The sequence below is a fragment of the Mercenaria mercenaria genome, chromosome 5 (assembly GCF_021730395.1).
Source record: "Mercenaria mercenaria strain notata chromosome 5, MADL_Memer_1, whole genome shotgun sequence".
Taxonomy (NCBI): Eukaryota; Metazoa; Mollusca; class Bivalvia; order Venerida; family Veneridae; genus Mercenaria; species Mercenaria mercenaria.
Genome location: NC_069365.1, coordinates 82,020,591 through 82,042,913, shown reverse-complemented (window position 1 = coordinate 82,042,913; position 22,323 = coordinate 82,020,591). Strand labels below are relative to the sequence as shown.

Sequence of the window (22,323 nt, the reverse complement as noted above, 5' to 3'; positions counted from 1 at the left end):
AGTATATTGATATCTGTAATATCTCCTATCTCCATCTTTTGTATTTCTTAATCATAATGTTGTAGCTTTTTGTGTGTTCTTCAAACTATCTAAAAGTTATGTATACATTTCAACTTCGATATTCCTGCAAATAAGCCCTTACCTTTCTTTTAATGTTTCGTTTCCGGTAGATATGTCTTATTTTGCTGGAAGCCTTTCAAATGTTAGGATTAATAGTTACCATAGGATCTAAAAATTTTATTGAACAATAATGGAATTTGAACAATATTCTTTCCATAGTCCATAGTTTCTTTTGTTACCCTCATTTTGGAGTATCGGCCGTTTCAGCACAGGCTGTGCCAATTTGAGAGAAGGAAACTTTTCATGATGAGTATCACGACTGGGTGATGAAACATTTGCCATTGTACATTTGTCGCTGTCTGGCATTCTGATTTAACTCTTGAAAGTTCTAGGATAGGATAAATGTATCAATGGTCAAGAGCTGTAAAACAACATTTTATAACATTTTTGATAATTTTCATAACAGTTCTATGACAGAATTCTTGCTATCACAGATGTCTTCCTTGAAATCAATTTGTCAACGACAAAGAACATATGGCGACCAATCACAAAGTTTCTTTGAATACAGACATCCTTATTAGAGAACAGTTATTGCTACATATCTAATTTTGATATGCTTAAAGTAGTCTACGTAAATAAATAACCCGTGTAAGAAGTTGTTTAGGTCTCAACTTCTTCATGTTGAATGCATATTACACCGACTGCAACTTGTAAATGCTACTAGCTATTAACTATAACCACTAATAGCTGCAGTGTGTTTGTAGATGTTTGCGTACGTGTAAGGGCCGAGTACATAAGATTTTGCGATGAGTTAAGAACGCGACTGACCATGACGTGTTTAAATTGTTACTCTCGCTACCGTGGAAGGATCCAGAAACGATGTGGGTTCGAGCCTCACTCGGGGCGATGAATTCTTCATATGAGGAAGCCATCCAGCTGGCTTACGGAAGGTCGGTGGTTCTACCCATGTGCCCGCTCGTGATGAAATAATGCACGGAGGGGCACCCGGGGCCTTCCTCCACCATCAAAGCTGGAAAGTCGCCATATGAACTATGATTGTGTCGGTGCGACGTTAAACCCAACAAAATAAATGTAAGTAACAGAGTATCATTTTCCCTAAAGAATTTAGCTGTAGATGAAAGCCTTTCCGTCCAAAAACTGAATGCATTCGTTTCATCGACAATAACCATTTCTGAAATTGAAAATTGAAATTGAAACTTGTGTGATTATTTTGTATTTGTCAAATTATGTATAAGTAACATTTTTTTCCGTAAAGGAGAAAAGTCTCAAACTGTCCGTTATGTGAAAGAATGGACAAATCGAGGCGCAACGCGCCAAGATTGTCCATTCTTTCACATAATGGATAGTTTGAGGCTTTTCTCTGACTTAAAACACGGTCCTCACGAAAAAATCAAGATTGTCGTGATATTATATAATGTTTTTAATATTGTCCTCTTTGAGGCAAAGACATTGAGACAATTCATTGATTTGTGCCTCTGTGTTAAGTAAAAATACCAAGTAAAATAGAGTTTAAATAAGATTGCATAAAAATATTTATTGCAATGAAAAGGTTTTTTTTAAAAAAACACTAATGATATTCAGTGCTGATTCTTAGGAAAGTTTCGAACATAATGTCTCGATTTGTCATAATTATGAATGATTTGAAGTATCTTTACAAAAAGTAAAATTTAACTTGGCCGTATGATGTATGTATCAATAGTTGTCCACGCTTTGTTCGTGCTGAGTTTGCAGTTTTTTTTATAGATGACGGGTCCAGGTGAGGACATTCTAAAATGTATGTATATGTATTTTATATCATTATTACAAACCAATCGTTTTTATCTCGAAATTACGAGGTATTCTATCAATTTTATTAGAAGAATATGAGATATTTAATAGTTATATAAGTTAAAAAAATAAATGTATTGTTAAATTAAGATCATTACGGCCAAATTTTCCGGTATACCGAAATACCGAAACATGCAGTAAAGCTTAAGGGAACTTCCAACTTGACGGTTTTTTGTTTTTGTTTGTTTGTTTGTCTTTGAAGTAGAAATGTGAAATTGCACATTTCTGAATGTAGGTTATGGCAAAACATTTAACCAGGTGTTTTTAGCTGGACTATTCAAAGAATAGGTAGAGCTATAGGACTCCAGTTTGTTTAGTTCTGCCCATTGTTTTCTCGTTTCGGGCCCAACCATTATTTCATCCGCTTTTCATGGAATTGCACTTTGTGCATCATTGAAGGTTCCATGTGCACCCCCGTATGAACACATCTGCGAATGTCTCTAAATAACATTCTGGTACTTATAACATGTGTAAATGTTGAGTACTGCTCAACCCGGGGCTAGATGGCGTGGACGGTAGCTTGCACTTCCACTACCGTTCCTGAACAGATTTAATCCAACCGAGTCTGCAACATTTTCGTTTATGTCGTGTTGGGCGACCTGTGGTTGTCCACTTTTGTTTTATTTCATCTATGATTCTGCGTCGGCGTCCCGATTTGGTTAAGGTTAAGGGTTTGGAGATCCTCCCTCAGGTGAATATTAATTTTGGAAATTTATTTCTCATAGACCATTACCATTTATAATAAATATACTGAAATGTTCAAAGTAAGTAGTAAATACATTTTAAAGGTACGATTGTTTGGGAATGTGTATTTTGTTAAATATCACATGCACTTCGGCTGCCAACGTTCTATTTTTTAGAAAATATCAAACTTCTTTTTCAAACGTATTTTCAAAGTTTCTTTTGGTTGTGCGTGCAACATATTTATCTGGGTACTCCCAGTAATGAAATATGGTTAACTTACATATTTTCTTTAACATAGCAGTATTTTGTCATTTTGACAGCTCTACTTTCACTTTCACTTTGCAAGTTTTGCAACGTTTTGAAATGTACATGTTTTTTAACATTTTCAACACTGGGAGTACCTGGAGAAATATGTTAGGCACACAATAAGTATAGACATAATGTCAAAATATTTTTTAAAAGAAAGTTTGGTATTTTCTACAAAACAGAATGTGGACGAGCAAAGTACATGTGGTATAAGAGAAAATTTATTATTCCAAACATAACACTTCTCTTGAAAGACACTTCTTCTTATTCTGTACAGTTTGGTATACATTTTATGAAAAACATAGGCCTATGATGCCATAAAAACAAAATAAAATCACCTGAGGGGCAGTTTCAAAACACTTTACATAAACCTTATTCACTGTGATAAACTGGCTTACACTGCACAGGTTCATAACTTTATTTTACTTTTGTATAAAACTGCGCTCCTTTTACGAGCTTTTGAATAAGCTTTTATATGTAATCTGGTATTTCAGTACCTACTAACTGAAATGGATTGAAACGCCACACAGTTCTCCACTGTAATGATCTGATATGAAGTGATCAGGTGCCATAACACTACTTTGCATTTTTACAAAATTATGCTATTTTTTCGACAAAGAATTTGTTGGTTAAATTTTCGTATGTATGCTGGTATCTCAGTACCCTCTAATGGGAATGGATTGATATTTGCACAATTGTCCATAATGATTGTCATGTACTGATATGCATTGCACAGGTTCCATAACCCTTTTTGCAATTTTACAAAATTATGCCCCCTTTTCGGCTTTTATATTCATTCACTTGACAAGGCTGTTGAATAGCCTAGCGTTGCTGTTTTCCGACAGCTCTTGTTTTTACATTACGTTGCCTATTTTCATCTATTTTCGACTGAAAATGTCATACCAGGTCGTATATCTGCGATACTTTTCTATTGCGATTCAGGAGTACACAAAGAGGACTTTACTACTTTCTAACGGTTTAAGATTTTAAACTAACATTCGGTAATTACTTTTGGCACATTGGGTTAAAATCATACGTTCCCCTTCAGGTTTTTTTTTTATTGCAGCAACAAATTCTGCAAAAAAATACACGTTGCAGTTTTAATATATTTCGAAACTTTCGAATTTCATAGGCTGATGTACTCACACCTCTCAATGTACAAGGTTGTTACTATACCTGTCCATTATTAACCTGTACTTGTCCATTCTTAAAGTATCCATTATTTTAAGAATGGACAGTTACAGGTTAATAATGGACAGGTATAGTAAAATAAACGTGTGTATAGAGCGGTATCGGTACATTAACCTATATAATGGACAAAATTAACAAAGGATTACATCACAACCGTGTTTTAACGACAGTTTTCACAATATCGATATTATTTTCATTGGCATATTTTGCGTTTATTGCCGAATTTAGACGTATTTGAAATATTAAGATAGTAAGACTTTTGGATTGCCGTTTGTAATTTTTTACCCATAGAACACTGGCCTCTTTGAACATCTAATATTTGCGATTGCCTGCCTTTATAGAAAAAAAGGTGTTTTTTCCCTAAAAGGGTCAACATAACTTCTAGTTAGTACTAGTGGACGTTTGTTTATTTTCAGTCACACTTTACTCTATTGCTTAAGCAACAATAGTCGTTAATATCTGATTTTAGTGCGACCCATTCTGTCTTTAATTGTCGTGGCTCTATCACTTTACCAAGTTTTAAAGTCATTCTATGTAAGAAAGATCACGATTATCATATCAAATGCGTTCTCGAATAGTAGGAAAGACTGTTGTATAAGTGCTAGAACACCTTTAACCACCGTACGCTGAACATATCATGCAACGGTTTGCTACTGGGACTTAGTGTCGGTGTGAGCAGACATTATACAGCAGGTATAAAGCTATAATATTTAAAACCACAATACAGAGAAGATATTTACAACAGAAGTTAAAACATTTTTAATAAATCGAAGAAGAAAATTTATTGTTGTGTTTCATACATAGGCTAAAACAGTTCTTAAACGAAAGATCATGTCAGTTTTCCGTAGATAGTACTTGTATGTTTATTTTACGGAACAGCGGTATTTCGTGGCTAGGGGTTTCGCGACACATCAATTTAAAAGGGTCAATAGTGCCGATATATGAATGTCACAACAACAGCAAAGAATATAAAAAGTAACTTCTAAATGTGAAAGTGAAATTAAATAAATTTATACTAAATTTTCTGTTTTATTCTAAACCTTTGTCAAGTTGTGTTGAATAGAAAGTCAAGAGTTCACATAAATCTGAATAAAGACAACTAGATAATTAAAATCTATAAGATTGTCCTTTAGCAGCTTAGAACGCAACCAAGCACAATAAAAACATACTCGATTTAAATGAGTCTGTCCGCGAGCGGTAATGAAATATGCAATGTACTGTTTATCTATGTGTTATTTATGTCCAGACGTTTGATATTAAGAGATAAGTATTCAGACCCAAGACTGGGATGGTTTTATACACTTTACTATCAAACATGCACATACATACTCACTGGCCATATTACAGAATTGTATAATAATATAAAGAGGCAATGTAACGAGAGATGTTGTTTTCTGATTCGCTGAGAGACGTAGCTTAACATGAATATATTAAATACTACATGCAACACCTTCACATCCCCTAACCCCAGCTTAAGATGTATTCTATCATAATAGACTTGAAAGAGCTAAAAAATAATGACACCGAGTCCAAGTACGGGTAGAATTTTACGGCGGCATTTAACTTAAAGACTGCAAAAATCTATCACCAGACAGATTGTAGTACTCTTTAAAACATTGCTTCTAAAGCACAATACTCGTTTACCTGAGCATGCATGTGCGTGTGAGTACAATTCAGATTCGGCATCGGGAAACTCAAATAAGTTTAATATGCAAAACATGCAATAAAATTTCAATCTGAAGGGGATTTATTTGACTAAAGTGCTTCGTTTGGGCGGTGTTATGTGTATGAGATTCGTCAAGTTCATTAACAATAAAAGTGTCACTACGCAACTTAAATTTACATTAAATTTGATTTAGTAAAATCAGTGCATAGAAAAAGTGGGTTTAGGATAACAATAAAGCAGACTTTTTACGTTTAAATGAACTTATTAACTCATATGACTGGTCATTTTTTAATAATGGGAAAATCAATAAAACATGTGATTTATTCGTTCAAAACTTTATCAATCTAGCGAAAGAATGCATACCTAGGAAATAAGTTACAGTAAGACCTAAGGACAGACCGTGGTACGATTCTACAATAAGACGAACTTCCCGCAAACGCGACAGACAAAAATTTGTGCACTTCAATCTAATAAAACGTCTGACTGGAAGTTGTATAAACAGTTAAGAAATAAGGTAAACAATCAAAAGAATAATACGAATACAAGTTTTCTTTAACACTTAAGAATTTACCATGAATGATATATGTACCAATAACCCACGTCAGTACTGCAAAATTGTTAAAATGCTGGTTAAAAATAATATAAAGTGCGACCTAATTCTTCCTTGAAAAAAGATGACAATTCTTATGTTTTGTCTGATACGGAAAAAAACTGTTTTAAACAATTATTTCATTTCCGTTTTTACCAATGACGACTCGCAAGCTTTTTACCATCATTTTCTATGACAACTAATGCAACATTAAGTAACATATTAATTAGCGAACAAGGAATAAGTGACATATTGCTTAATTTAATAATAAAGAAGAGCTAGTGGACCAGACGAAATAAATCACCGTATGCTGAAAGAAACAGCCGCAAGTGTTTGTAACCCATTGTGCATTATTTCCAATTGTTCTATAGAAGAATGTTCTTATCCAAATTGTTGGAAAAAAGCTTTTGTAATGTCATTGTACAGAGAGGGTAACCGTAATTCTTCTGCTAACTTTAGACCAGTTTCATAAAAAGTTGTGTTGGTAAAGTAATGGAAAAAGTTGTATTTAAAAACGTTTATAATCGCATGCTAAGACATAATCTTTTATATAAGTATCAATCAGGCTTTATTCCGGGTCATTCCACTGTCAATCAATTAATTGACATTTACCATCAGATTTGCAAGTCATTTGATGATAAAAAGTCAACATGCATAGTCTTTTGCGATATTTCAAAAGCATTCGACAGAGTTTGGCACAAGGAGGTACTATTTAAATTACGGCAATACGGAATGAACGACGTTTTATACGATTGGTTTGAAAGTTATCTTGAATCCAGAAGTCAGAAAGACTTTGTTGGTTGCTCGTATTCTAGTATTCAATATGCAAATGCAGGCGTTTATTCTTAATATACGTAAATGATAAAGCTAAAAATCTTGAAAGATTAACACGATTTTGCTGATGACGTTTCCTTATCTGTAACCGGGTGGAACTCAAACTTCGTAGAATTAACTCTCATTGAAGATCTCTAACGGATAACAGAGTCGGCTAAACAGTGGTAAGCTACATTTAACCCTAACAAGAAAGAAGGTCTTTACTGCTCTCTTACTAATTATCCTAAAACTACTTTGTGTTTTGATAATGTTCAGTAACGTATTACTCAACATCATAAACATCTTGGTCTAACATTAAGTGATGACGGTACTTGGCATGAACATATTTCAAACATAACGAAACATGCCTCAAAAATATTGGGATCAGTGCGATTGTTAAAATTCATATTAAACAAGAAAATATTTAATCAAATTTAATTTAATTTAATGTTGATTGACTTTTCCTGTCCCGTTCTCTCCTCCTTGACTTATCTTTCCGCTTTTCTCACTCGTAGGCAAAAAAAATATCCCTTCACGCTGGCTGCTTCTAACTTTAATCACTTGGCACCCACTGTCTGACATGTAAAATTTCCAAAATTACAGTGTTTACCAAATCGATATCATGGACGCAGACGACATTTGTATACATCCGCTCTGAGTTAGACGGTATTAATAACCCCGAAGAACTTTCAAACAGCAAGAAATAACGTCTTATAGCTAGAATTTGGCGGGTTAGTCTTGTAGATTATGACTCGTATATTATGTTCAGAATGTTTAATTTTGATTGAATTTCACAAAGTGTTTCATTAAGGAGATGTATATATCAATTATTTTATGATCAACAACCGTTTAAGTCTTTCTTGAGGAAGATCAAAACAGTTTTAAGATAAGCGCTAAACGACATAGCGCAGTGACATCTTGAAAACAAACCTCATAGATCAGAATTTAAAAATTACGATTTGGGTGTAAATTGTTGGACATTGCTTATTAATTCAAGAAAGAATATACAGAAAAGTGATGATTTTTCAAAATGGACAATTTATCAGGTTCATGAGAAACATACCATACGGTAGAATTATTATTATTATTTTTTTTTTTTTTGATGATTTTTCTTTTCATCTGGTAGGTTCGTCCCGTAGATTTCCAAGATTTGGCGACAAAGACAATTATATACGAAAATGTGCAAAATATCTTTCTTATTTAAGTTTTAGTGTTTCTTCTTAAAAATTAGCATACTATTACTTAAAACGATGCATGAGTTTATTCAGAGGGTGATACTTTGTAAACATGCAAAGTTTTAAACATATTAAAATAATTGTACTTGCAACGTGACGTTTTTAACACCTATACCAACATCTAGACATTGATTCTTGCCAAATTGAAATAAATGTGAAATATGCTAGTTTTAATTTGGAAATTTGGTCTTTGAAATGAAAGCATTTTTTTTATCTCATCAGTCTGTTTGTGGAAAAAATACAACGTTACAGGACGGCGATGTCAATTGACAAGGTTATCTGAGAATGCAATGACAGTTAAAGTATCAACCCTTTTGATAACAGCGACTGGTGAGCAGAATCTGAGATTGACTCATCTATCAAAAACATCACATCATGCTAATTGCACAATAGTGAGACCGAAGCAATATACCAGTTCTTCAGGATAGAATCTATTACAGACACAACATTTTGCAGAATCCATCGAGTCCGTAGATCATAGTTTCTTTTTTATTTACAGTCAACTCGTCCTCTAGTCAGCTCAGTCCCTAGTCAACTCATCCCCATTTCGGTCATGTTGTTCCCCTTGACGATTCCAATCTTGTTTTTGTCGAAGTGCGCTAGAAAATTGCTTATATAAAAATGATGTAAGCTATGTGTACTGTGAAATACGTTTTTCAAAACAATATGAAAATTTTATTTTAAAAACTACTTTTTAGCTCGACTATTCATAGAATAGTAGAGCTATTGGACTCGCCCATGCGTCGGCGTCCGCGTCGGCGTCCGCGTCCGCGTCCCGATTTGGTTAAGTTTTGTATGTAAGCTGGTATCTCAGCAACCACTTGTGGGAATGGATTGAAACTTCACACACTTATTCACTGTGATAAAATGACTTACATTGCACAGGTTCCATAACTTTATTTTGCTTTTTTTACAAAATTATGCCCCTTTTTTGACTTAGAAATGTTTGGTTAAGGTTTTGTATGTAAGCTGGTATCTCAGCAACCACTTGTGGGAATGGATTGAAACTTCACACACTTATTCACTGTGATAAACTGACTTACATTGCACAGGTTCCATAACTCTATTTTGCTTTTTACAAAATTATGCCCCTTTTTCGACTTAGAAATTTTTGGTTAAGGTTTTGTACGTAAGCTGGTATCTCAGTACTCACTAATTGAAATGGATTGAAACTTCAAACACTTGTTCACTGTCATGATCTGACATACACAAAGCAGATTCCATAACTCTGTTTTGCTTTTTTACAAAATTATGCCCCTTTTTCGACTTAGAATTTTTTGGTTAAGGTTTTGTTTGTAAGCTGGTATCTCAGCATCCACTAACGGGAAAGGATTGAAACTTCACACACTTGTTCACTGTCATGATATGACATGCAGTGCAAAGGGTCAATAACTCAACTTTGCATGTTACAAAATTATGCCCCTTTTTAAACTTAGGAGTTTTGGGTTAAATTCTTATATGTAAGCTGGTATCTCAGTACCCACTAATGGGAATGGATTGAAACTTCACACACTTGTCCACTGTCATGAGCTGATAAGCACTATGCAGGTTCCATAACCCTATTTTGCTTTTTTAAAATTATGCCCCTTTTCCGACTTTCGTATTCATTCAGTCGCAAGGCTGTTGAATAGTCGAGCGTTGCTGTCCTCCGACAGCTCTTGTTTTATTTATATTTATTTGATTGTATGAAATTTGCAGAGTGCACGCCCATTTAGACGCTTTAAAAGTAAATTTTGCTTGAATTTTATTATTTTGTTCGTGCATGATTGTTTTGAAATAAAAGTAAATGGTATTGCCCATATGGAATAATGGACCAGTCCATTTTAGAAATTTAGCATGCTAAAGTTTAAGTATTGCAAAACTTATTCATATAATCAGTGTATTTCATTTTCAACAAATACATACTACATTTTGCTACAAAAACATCATAATCAGAATTGCAGTAACAGCAACGACAACAGTGAGACACTAAATCTGTCTGACTTTAGTTTATAATTTAAAAGATCTTTTACATATGTGACAAGTTTTCATAACACTTTTGCTTGTGATTGCTTTTCTTCGGTATAAAATTGTCATTTTTACATGGTGTATCTCATTCGGTACATTTTCTTAACTTTTCCAGTGACTATATTATGCACAATCCGTGTCCTTTACAACTTGTATGCTCGTTTAGTCGCTTTATGAGAACATTTTGCTTGAATTCTATTATTTTGATCGTGCATGATTGTTTTGAAACACAAGTTGTATAAAATGATACTGTTTTACTTTAAAATGTCCATGTTTGTGTGAAATTACAGAACGTGTATCTTGATTGTTTTGTCTTTACAAGTGGATTCTCCTTAGGCTACATAAAACACATATACAGCTCGTGACTTTTTAGTTCTTTCAAGCAATTATGCTCATGTAAATCTTTGAAAAAATAGTTAATACATACGTAAATTTAAGCTGAAATTAGATATGTAGTTTCAAGTTGAAATATCACTACCAATCCCTTTCAACCAGTCCGAGCATTGACTGTAGAAGTGCTTTAACGTCATTAAAACCTTTTCAAAAGCCTATTGTATAATAAACAGCATGGTATCGTGACTGATTGGTATTTTTTGCAACTAGCAAGAATATTATATCATAATTAAAGGGAGAAAACGAGCTTAGACACGTGTCTAGATAAATTTATTAAAAATGGATTTAATAACTTTATTTAATCTACACATACCTTATATAATATAAAGCAAAGGTACAAAGTATGTTGATTAAAGTTAAAGTAATCCTTTTATAAAAGCAAATCTAATAAATTTAGTAAATAAAGGCTGTGAAAAAAAAGAGCGTGTACGAAATGAAGAATAAAACAAATTAAGATATATACAGGGGGACAAAATCACCAAAAACGTGACGATTTGACGAATATTTCAAGAGGAGGGACGAAATGTCCAACTTTTGGAGACGAAACAACCAAAACGGGGTGGTTGGAGGACGAACTGATTAGGGGAAGACTTGATATAATGCCAAATATTTTCTTATAACACTGAAATTTACTGTTTTCCTCTTTAAGTATGTGATTCCGTGTCAAAGATAAGATAACTTAATTTTATTTTAAGCAACAATAGGATTGTCTCATAAAGTCCTGCAGTGAACTCCTTAACTCCCTGGGGCCGAAATGCGACTATATGCGTTATATTTTCTACCCCTGTATCGTCGATATCCGACTATACGCGCGTTATCAGGACTCCCCAGGACGGCGATTGACGAGTATAGTCGCGGCACCGAGAACATGCTGATTGTGACATGTACATGTTAACTTTTGATAATCTTGGCAAAAGCAAAATCATTTTGCATACTGGGTATTATTTCTTAGATGTTATAATTATCAATTGTGCTAATTAGTTCCCTTGTTAAAATAAGTGTTTGCAATTTTGCGTCATGTAAATGAAATAAAAAAAGACTAAATCCGCTATGTTTCGTTTATACTGTATTTCAAAGGAGTAAAATAATATCGTCTGCCAGAGATCTTTCTTAAAATGAAGAAAATATTCATTATCATGCAGCTTCTGTCATATCAGTTCCGTCGGATGATGATTCCGACAATGAAATTCCATTATCAAAGAAATGAATGGTCGGAAAATGTTAAGTTTTACAAGGCTGAAATATTCGTAGCCTACACTTACATTGCATACGATACAAACGGTAAAACATGAACACAACAAAACATATTTCATAAAATACAAAAACAACATGAATTTCTAAACATATGATTGTAAGTTTAATAATGTTTCAAAGGTAATTTATTTATTTATTTGGGTTTTACGGCGTACCAACACAGTATAGATTATATGGCGCCAAACAGGACTACAAATTTTGAATCCATATCTCATTTACATCGAAATAAAACCATGAGGTATGGAATTTTTAAAGGTAAATGTTTATTTTACAATTTAACTGTCTCAGCGCGTGTCAAAGAACGTTTGTGTGCATGTATACATCAAAATTAACCATCGATATTCATACAAAAACTGGTGACAATTTCAAGTATGCTTATGTAAATATTCTGTGTAAATATTGAATTTCTATTTCTTTGAATTCAATGTCTCAATTCAATGTGAAAAAGTAAGAGAACCAGAAATGTTCAAATATTTTTAACGCAATAGGTTTGTTAAAATCGTGAGTATTTCGAAGTGAAAATATTATTCTATTTGGATATAGGTTACGGATGAAATAGGATATAAAAGTATTTGTTCAAACTTCGAAGATTTTGTAAGTTTATTTTAATTCTCACCCATGATTCCCTGCATGATTTCAATTGACTGCATGTGCGTGAGATTGTAATAAGATCAGAAAATGTTCTTCAATGTTAGGTGATGGATCCGGGCTGTCAGTAAACTAATTGTTATCTATGATATTGACCAATAAGATAACGCGGATTATTCTGTGCACTTACCATGTTGCTAACCAGCCATTGCTTCCCACAAGCTTTCACTTAGAAACCGTTACTGACTTATTCTGTTAAGTTTGATACATTTTTTTTCGAAGGAAGTGGTGTTGATGTGTGCGTTAGGAATAAGCAATGCCGACGAGCGGTACCCGAAAAGGCTAGAAGGGGGAAGTTTTATTTTTTCCGTAAACCAATGGCCGATTTAGAAAAATATAAGCGGATCAATAAGCAATCTGCACAAATGTAATTCTAATGAACTTTATATTAAAACTGCCGTGTTTGTCAATAATGTGCATGGTATAACATAATAACATACATAATACATCATGAGTCGTCTGTCTGTCTTTACTCATTTGTCTGTGATCGGAATTTTAATTTGAATTTTCTCACTTTATTTTAATTTAGGCCGATCGCAGAACTATTCAGTTCAAGACATTAGAAATATAAGTCATTTATATCTCATTTCATATAAAAGTAACAGCTAACCTTCTTCAGCAATATATTCTCGCAGTTAAAAGTATGATCTATATTTTTGCATTTGACTGTATGTTAACTATACTACATAAAAATATTGAATTAAGCGATCAATCTTCTTAGTAATACACAGAAAAATATTAAACATAGAGCCCACATTGAACGAGTCATTAATAAAGTCAACACATATACATGTAAATTAATTTTACATAGAATACCAAAATCATTATTCAAACATATAAATAAGATCTGGACAGTGCACGGTACATTAACTTTATTTCAAGGATGAAACGTAAGGTTTTATTAATCAGACATTAAATCAGGAGCATAAATATAAATATTCGGGAGTGAATTTTAATGCTTTCTCATTATTTATTATGTTATGTTATGTCTTTCATATTTGTAGACAGCAAGTATGACAACAATATCCCCTGTTTCGACACCATTCTGTTTTAGTCAAGGAAGTCTGACAACTGATAAGTTTAAGCTGATTTTCCTGTCAAGTGATTGCTTTTAAATGCAATTTGATTTCAAAAATATACGCACATGTCGATGCGGTTTAGAATGTAGCTGATTTTGTTTCATATGTTTATTTTACCTACGACTATCGTAAACCATTTTTCTGCACGGTTTTCTCTTGTATTGATTTTGGGTATGGATGGGGAATTGTCGATACTCTGGGATGCTTCCAGATTTCTGTTGATCTATAAAAAGAATAAAAATCTTGTCAGCTCCCAATAACATTTATTTTTCTACGAAGCCAGAGTTTTGGCTTTCTCGGGGTAGCTGATGTGCTTATAAAGGATTTGGAAACGGTTGATTTCTTCGAAATTATCCAATTAAAAATCTTATTACAAATTCAACTGACCAATGAAAAATGCGTACATAAAAACTGGTTCGTCTTGGACCCTAAAACAGGATTTGGCAAGTAAGCAAATTAACTGCCATAAAACTGTCCGTAATACAAAAAAAAAGTGGTGTCTAAGTAAATCTTTGATGACACAATCTAATCCCATTTACTGATTAAAAGTCATGTAACTAGTGTGCTAATTGTAAAAAAAATGTGTTTTATTAAAGTCATGTAACTAGTATTTTAATTGAAAAATGTGTTTGACATCTCAGTTAGATATTTCTGTTCAAAGGTCATTATGCGTAATCTCAGGTAATGTATTATTAAAGGGATATAGCGTTAGACATCTTCAGGCAAGAGATTTCCAATTTACACATACCGTTATTCAATTATATATCTATCTTTTATTTGTTTAGATCTACCTTAACATGTCTGGACATATCGAATTGCTTAGACTCCCAACTACATACAATTATTAGAAAAAAAACTAAAAGAATTTCATATAATATAATAACAATTTACATCCCCTTACTTATAGTTATCAAAATCAAAATTTATAAAGAATTTCATAAAATATACCAAAAATGTACAGCAGAACTCTACCACTCCCTCTCAAAATCACTTTATTCCTATAAATTTTAAATACTCCTAACAGTCTATTGAGCTCTTTTGTAATACTTATTGCCATATGTTTTGTTGATAACAGCTGTATCATGCAATCTTAGAACACTATGTTAAAATCAGCTGTACAATGCAAAATTGGAACACTTGGTTGAAATCGGCTGTAATATTCAATTTAGAACACTCTGCTGAAAGCAGCTGTATGAAGTTGCTGTACAGTACAATTTCTGTACGCTATTTTGAACTCAGCTGTAATAATAATTAAAAGTTCAGCAAAATTTAAGTGACAAAATTTACCCCTACAAACTGAACATGAAGTCATGTTCTTAATACAGTTCACAAAATAGTAAATAAAGAAACTTAGTAATAAAATTGATAGTCAAGTGAAAAACAAATTAAAACATGATATACACACATATGTATACATAATGCAGAAGCAATAAAACAACCCTAAGCTACATTGTATGAAAGACATGTGAATTATGAATTATTTTTTTTTATAATAACTGAACTGCTGTTTCAGTTATGAGCAATTATATTATTCTGCTGAGCATATGTTCATCTAGTATGCTAATTGAAAAATGCGTTTGACATCTCAGTTAGATATTTCTGTTCAAAGGTCCTTATGCGTAATCGCAGGTAATGTATTATTAAAGGGATAGCGTTAGACATCTTCAGGCAAGAGATTTCCAATTTACACATACCGTTATTCAATTATATATCTATCTTTATTTGTTTAGATCTACCTTAACATGTTATATGTCTGGACATATCGAATTTGCTTAGACTCCCAACTTCATACAATTATTAGAAAAAACTAAAAGAATTTCATACAATATAATGACAATTTACATCCCCTTACTTATAGTTATCAAAATCAAAATTTATAAAGAATTTCATAAAATATACCAAAAATGTACAGCAGAACACTATTTATAACTACCATTAATACTGTGATACAATAAATGCAAATGGATTCATTTTATCTTTGTTTTCGCTTTTTTCATTTTCATTTTTTGTTTTGCTTGCAAAATGAAGACATATTTAATTATATAAACTGTCGAGTAAACAGATCACAGGTTTTCGTTACCTTGTTTCTACCGGTATAACAAAAAACATGGTTAATAGGTTTCGGGTAAGATCTTTGTCCCTTTTGGTTTGTGGCATTGCTGTGATAGACTTGTTTAACTTTTCTGGTCTGGAATTTGTTTAATTTAATTGTGGAGGAGATTTAATCAGCCCTATGATATGCGAGCAATGTCCGACCGCGCTGAAAATAAAATTAATATGACTACCAAAAAATGTTTAAAGTTTTCACGCAAAAATTAGTTCTGAAATATACACCAAACATGGACCATATGTTCATTTTTAAGGCAACTGCGTGGTATTTTACAAATGTATATTATAATATAATGGGAATGATTAACTTAATTGATATTACAGCGGTGATCAACAGGTCCACAGTCAGTTGCAACAGCAGCGCGATCGCAATACATACTTGTAAAATAAGAACAGTAGAGTATTACGCAACGTTAATATCAAGCTATTGAACCAATTAATGAATTTCTTTGTCTGTTGAAAATGTTATCTTGATGTAAGAAATCATTTACTCCATATGTGACTGGACATGATGTTTGATATTTTTATCGTATAAGCCTAGCGTGGAAATACAGTCTCTATACGACAGAAGTTGACATACTATTTTGTTCAAATAATTTATGTAGTAATCTAAGACGTAACTTCTTTTCACATGTTGCTTAAAAGATAACTAAGATTATGATTATACCATAATTATTTATATAATAATTATATACCATATACCATTTATTTGCATAAGGACTCAATATTTTTCCTGTCAGGAATATCTAGCAAAGACGGAAAGTATTTTTTCTTTGATAACGCAAGCATTTGGCGCTAACTTTTACCGTGGTTTCTTCTGAGTCAATCTTAATGTCATGTACATAATCTTTAGTAAAACAACTAAGCCTCTTTGACAGCTATCTTTGTGCATTTTGGTTCACATTTTGGTAACTATTTCACACAGATGTCATCTGAAATACTTTCTAGTGAGTCCATCGCTAATGTACATTAATCCGCCATTTTGAAAGAAGCTTGTGGGAAGCAGCAACAGTAACTAAGGAGCGGGGTTTATTGATCGGTTTACGGATCCATCCATTCTTATCTCGCCGCAGCAGAGATATTACGATATCGGCCTCAGGGAGTTCAAATCATTTCTATATCACTATTTATAAAGCATACATTGATTGATAATTTCACAAAACGTTTAACCCCAGTGAAGCAGATGACCTTCATATTTTTTAAATGTAAGGTTGGTGGGGTTTGGGCACGATGGGACATCTGCAGTTGGGCACCATGGGACACTGTTAAGTACAGCTGGAGGAAACCCACAAGCTATTACATAGTTAAATTAATGCATACAAATGTAGAAAACTTGACCTATCAGTTGATTTTTTTTTTGAAATGTCAACCCATGAAAAATAAGTGAATGAAGTATTGCCATGCAATACAAATTCCCCTACTGGAAGGCACCTTATTGTTTCTACTGCAGTATAACATAATGAATTGATATATGTCAATGATGTATAAACAATATTGTATTATATATACAATATGTTATAACAAAACACTTGGATTAAAATTTCATACATAAAAACCTAAAATTGCTTTCATATGGATTATTTTGGCCAATTATGAAAAAGTTATCATATAAGTTATCTATAGTAACAACAAAGGAAAATTAATAAAAAATATATATATATATATATAATACAAGTCCACATAAAACTCTTTACCATGTCGAAATAGGTCAAAATACATCTAAAAATTCAATGTAACATGCATGTTGTACCACAGAAAAGTGGTCTCGATTTTTCCCTATGGCCAGTAATAAAAAGAAACAATATAATCTATTTATAGTAACAACAAAGGGAGGTAATTCTTAAAACAAGGGTGCCTCATGACAATGAACATTTGTGCCAGATACATCAAAATCCCTCCATGCATGGAGAAGAAATGCTCTGGACAAAGTCATTCTTAAATTTAACATTTGACCTCAAAGTATGACCTTGACCTTAAACCTAGAAAACTGGTTCTTACACACGACAATCCGTCTCATAATGGTGAACATTTGTGCCAAGTTTCATCAAAATCCCTCCATGCATGAAGAAGAAATGCTCCCGACAAAGTCATTTTTGTATCTGACCTTTGGCCTTTAAGTGTGACCTTGACCCTAGACATAGGGCCCGGGTTTTGTGCATGACATGTTGTCTTATCCAGGGAAATATTTGTACCAACTGATATTTAAATCCTGCCTTGCATGACAAAGTTATAGACCGGACAGGAAAAAATCCTATTGGCCTTTGATCTCAAAGTGTGACCTTGACCTTTAAGCCAGAGTTCTGGGTGTTGCGCCTGACACGTCGTCTCATCATGGGAAACATTTGTGCCAAGTAATATTAAAATCCCTTCATGGATGGCAGAGTTATTGACCGGACAGGAAAAATAACCCTGTTGACATTTGACCTCCAATTGTGACCTTGACCTTTAAGCTAGGGATCTGGGTCTTGCGCATGACACGTCCTCTTATCATGGGGAACATTTGTGCCAAGTGATATTAAAATCCCTTAATGAATGACAGAGTTATGGACCGGACACGAAGCAGATCCTGTTCATGCCATGTTAACATTTGACTGCTGTGACCTTGACCTTTGAGATAGGGGTCGGAAAGTTGAGTATGACACATCGTCTTATTATGAGGTGCATTTGTGCCAAGTAATATTAAAATCCCTTCATGGATGGCAGAGTTATTGACCGGACAGGAGAAAAGCCCTGCTGACCTTTGACCTCCAATTGTGACCTTGACCTTTGAGCTAGGGATCAAGGTCTTGCAAATGACACGTCGTCTCCTCATGGGAAACATTTGTGCCAAGTGATATTAAAATCCCTTAATGAATGACAGAGTTATGAACCGGACACGAAGCAGATCCTGTTCATGCCGTGCTAACATTTGACTGCTAAGTGTGACCTTGACCTTTGAGGTAGGGGTCTGAAAGTCAGGCATGGCACATTGTCTTATTATGAGGTACATTTGTGCCAAGTAATATTAAAATCCTTTCATGGATGGGGGAGTTATGGACCGGACAGGAGAAAAGCCCTGTTGACCTTTGACCTCCAATTGTGACCTTGACCTTGAGATAGGGTCCGGATCTTGCGCAGGACACGTCGTCTCATCATGGGAAACATTTGTGCCAAATAATAATAAAATCCCTTCATGGATGACAGAGTTATGGACCGGACAAGAAATTGCGGACGGACGGACGGACGGAATGACAGAATGACGGAAAAGCACATTCCTATAGTCCCCGAAACTGGTTTTCAACCAGTAGGGGACTAATAAGGCTTCAATGTTCATTATACCAAACAACAAGAAAACTGATGAAATGAAACATGATGACATTGTAACGAAATTGTCTCAGCCAAGCAATAAAGGAGACACTGCAAGAGCTGAAAAATAGCTGAGATTTGACCTTGACATAACTCACTATTTCTGAGTAAGGGCATGAATATTGTTGACATGCCATTACTAGATAAATCAGAACTTTATACGAGATTTCATATACTTTAAGTCGAGTGGTTAGTAAACATATATGCGTGTTCATTTAATTAATACTGTAACCCGTTGTATTGTTTAAATAAATAGGCATAAATGTTGTTTCGGGTAGGTCTGTCATTGTAATTAAATGACATCTGCTCTGTCTGTGCCGTGATGCTGATATTTTAATATTGTCATTGCAGTTAAGACGAAGTAAATTTCATAGATTTTTTTTATATTTAAATTGAGTGTGTCATTTTACACTTTTTTTTAGCAGTTAATAAACAGTTGTTAAAGGTAGGTCTGACATTGTAATTAAACGACAATTGATTAGTCTTTTTCTTGATGCTGATGTTTAAGCAATTGTTAGCATTGCAGCTGAGATGAGGTAAAGATTATATATTTGTTCATATCTTTCATTGTCCCATGGTTGCCATGATGTCCCGTGGTGCCCCGGTTACGGGGTACAGTGGAACATTTTAGTGATAGTCTTCTATGATGCATATCTCACAAAACATGACCATTGACTACCCCTTATGTACTTAAAGGAGTTTTCTTTAAAATAGTATGACGATCACAAAAAGTTAATTCAAGATGTTTTATAAAAATGAAAAAAAAAAATGTTTGTCCCAAGGTGCCCCGGTCTCCCCTACAAAATAAGCACTCCAGGTGCTTTTAGTTTATACTAATTTATTTGAGCTCAATTGTGATGAAAGCTTCAAGCTTATTGTAACCACTCTCGATTTTTTAATATGGCACTTTGACCCCTTAGATTTTTTGTGGTTCGATGCCTATCTTTCTGCAGTTGAATTTCTTAATGACTGTGCTGATAAAAGCTATATTGATGGCCTTCTACAAGTTCTAGGCTATGAGTAGGTGACAAAGTATTGTCAATGGGTGTTGGTTTATTCATGTTGGTATTCTTAACAATGATGTTTCACAAACCTTTGCAATTATTTAAGAAATTATTTAGATGAAATTACTAATCCTATTAGTAATTAGATATAAATAACTTCATTTACTAATTGAAATAATAAAATAAATCTCTGTTTGAAACTTCACATTTATTAATAAATGTACATTTTATCTTTTATATCTAAACAATGTTAACTTCATATCATGCTAATAAAAAGACAAATAAATAAATTTATAGATAAATAAAATAAAATAAAATAAAATAAAATAAAATAAAAAAATAAATAAATAAATAAATAAATAAATAAATAAATAAATAAATACAAGTAACGTTGAATCTAAATGTGTTTTTTTCTTTTCATTCATTTTTTCTTTCTCTCATTCTTTCTCTCTTTTCATTCTCACATTTCTTTCATACAGTTAAATAGTTCAATATTCTAAAATTTATTAATTTCTTTAATTATTTATTGAACATAACACATAAAACAAAAAAGTATTTACAGAATAAACACACTTGTACGATTACAATAAGGTAACTCAATACAACAGTACAGGTTAGACATCTAAATATGAAAATTAATTAAATGAACTTAAAGAAAGATAAAAATGAAAATAAACAAGCACAATACAAGACAAAGAACGTTTTTTTTTATTCATTCATTTCTTTCACTCATTCTTTCTTGCATTATTATTTAATCTAGTACAGTGTAATATCTATTTCTTTTCTTAATTCATATTATGATTTTATAAGCAACAATCTTATATAAATATACATTATTAACACATAAAAAACATAAAAAAAACACAAGAAAATGACATTAATATTTTCAAAATAACATTTGTATTAATGTAATTATACATAAAACAGACAACATAAATATAATTAAAAAGACATTATACAAAAGACAGAATACTGTAAAAAAGAGAAGTCAAACAAAAGACAACAAAGACAGTACTTTAACAAATAAGAAAAATACATGATATAAAACATAATCAGCATTTAATAATTACACTTTGTACATTATTTACATGATAACTACTGGTCAATCTCTAATTAAACATTGGCACTGCCACTTTCTCTTAACACTGTTCTTTCAATTTGATTGAGTCACCTTAAAATTTACTTACGGCCGTAAATCTCACCAACACGGACTGGAAAGTCCTCACACACGATATCGTGGTCATCGCACATGTCCCATAGCTCACCAATACGATTGTTCATTGAGACGTACACCTGACGACGGTTTCTGATCACTGCCTGCTGAGAGATGAGAGCAATGGTGATAGATACGAGTTTTCCTTCCTGGAGAATAAGCGGAACTAAAACGTAGAAGGGGAGCGTGCTGCGTCCAGCTTTCTGGTTGAGGCGTCGGAGCCAACCCTCGCAGTCGTTGTTTGTGCGTACGGGCTGCCTGTACACACTCCCTCGTAGACCATCCGCAAACTGGAGCTCAACCACTTGTCCCAGACGTACTCGAAGAGATCCCCTCTGGCTGCGAGCTGGTCATGGCACGGTGCCTCAGACGTTGGAACGCTCTCTCGATGTCCCGACCCGGTAGAAACGAAAGAGCGAGTAGCTTGCTTATCAGCTGAGGAATTTTCATCAAATATTAGCCTGATTTCCTTTAACACCATACATTCCAATTAATATACCTACTAATTACATGTTATAGAGGTGGTGAGACCCCATTAGGTAACACTGAAAGGACACATGTTTATTGTATTGTACCTAGATTAGAGTAATTAGGGGCACATGTCAGTTTATAGTGTAGTGTAATCCAATTATCACACCTCCATAAGTGTTTAATCCAATCATCACCCTATTGATTGAGAGATAATGGAGTTCAAATATACATAGAGCTATAAACAATGAGTTAAATGACAGATTAATTTGATAATTTCTTTAAAGAATAATTGTAACTAATGTTATTTTTGAAGAATTATATATTTAAGAAATAATATATCTCATTTAGTGATTTGTCGCTGAATAAATCATTGTTTGGAGTTCAGATACGAGGGAATTATATATCACG

At 33.3% G+C, this 22,323-nt stretch overlaps 1 protein-coding gene across 1 annotated transcript in view; it reads left to right on the top strand.

Moving 5' to 3' along the window:
- Positions 1 to 22,323, top strand: part of LOC123558573 (ATP-binding cassette sub-family E member 1-like) — a 145,148-nt gene that overhangs the window by 83,618 nt on the left and 39,207 nt on the right. The window lies entirely within an intron of this gene.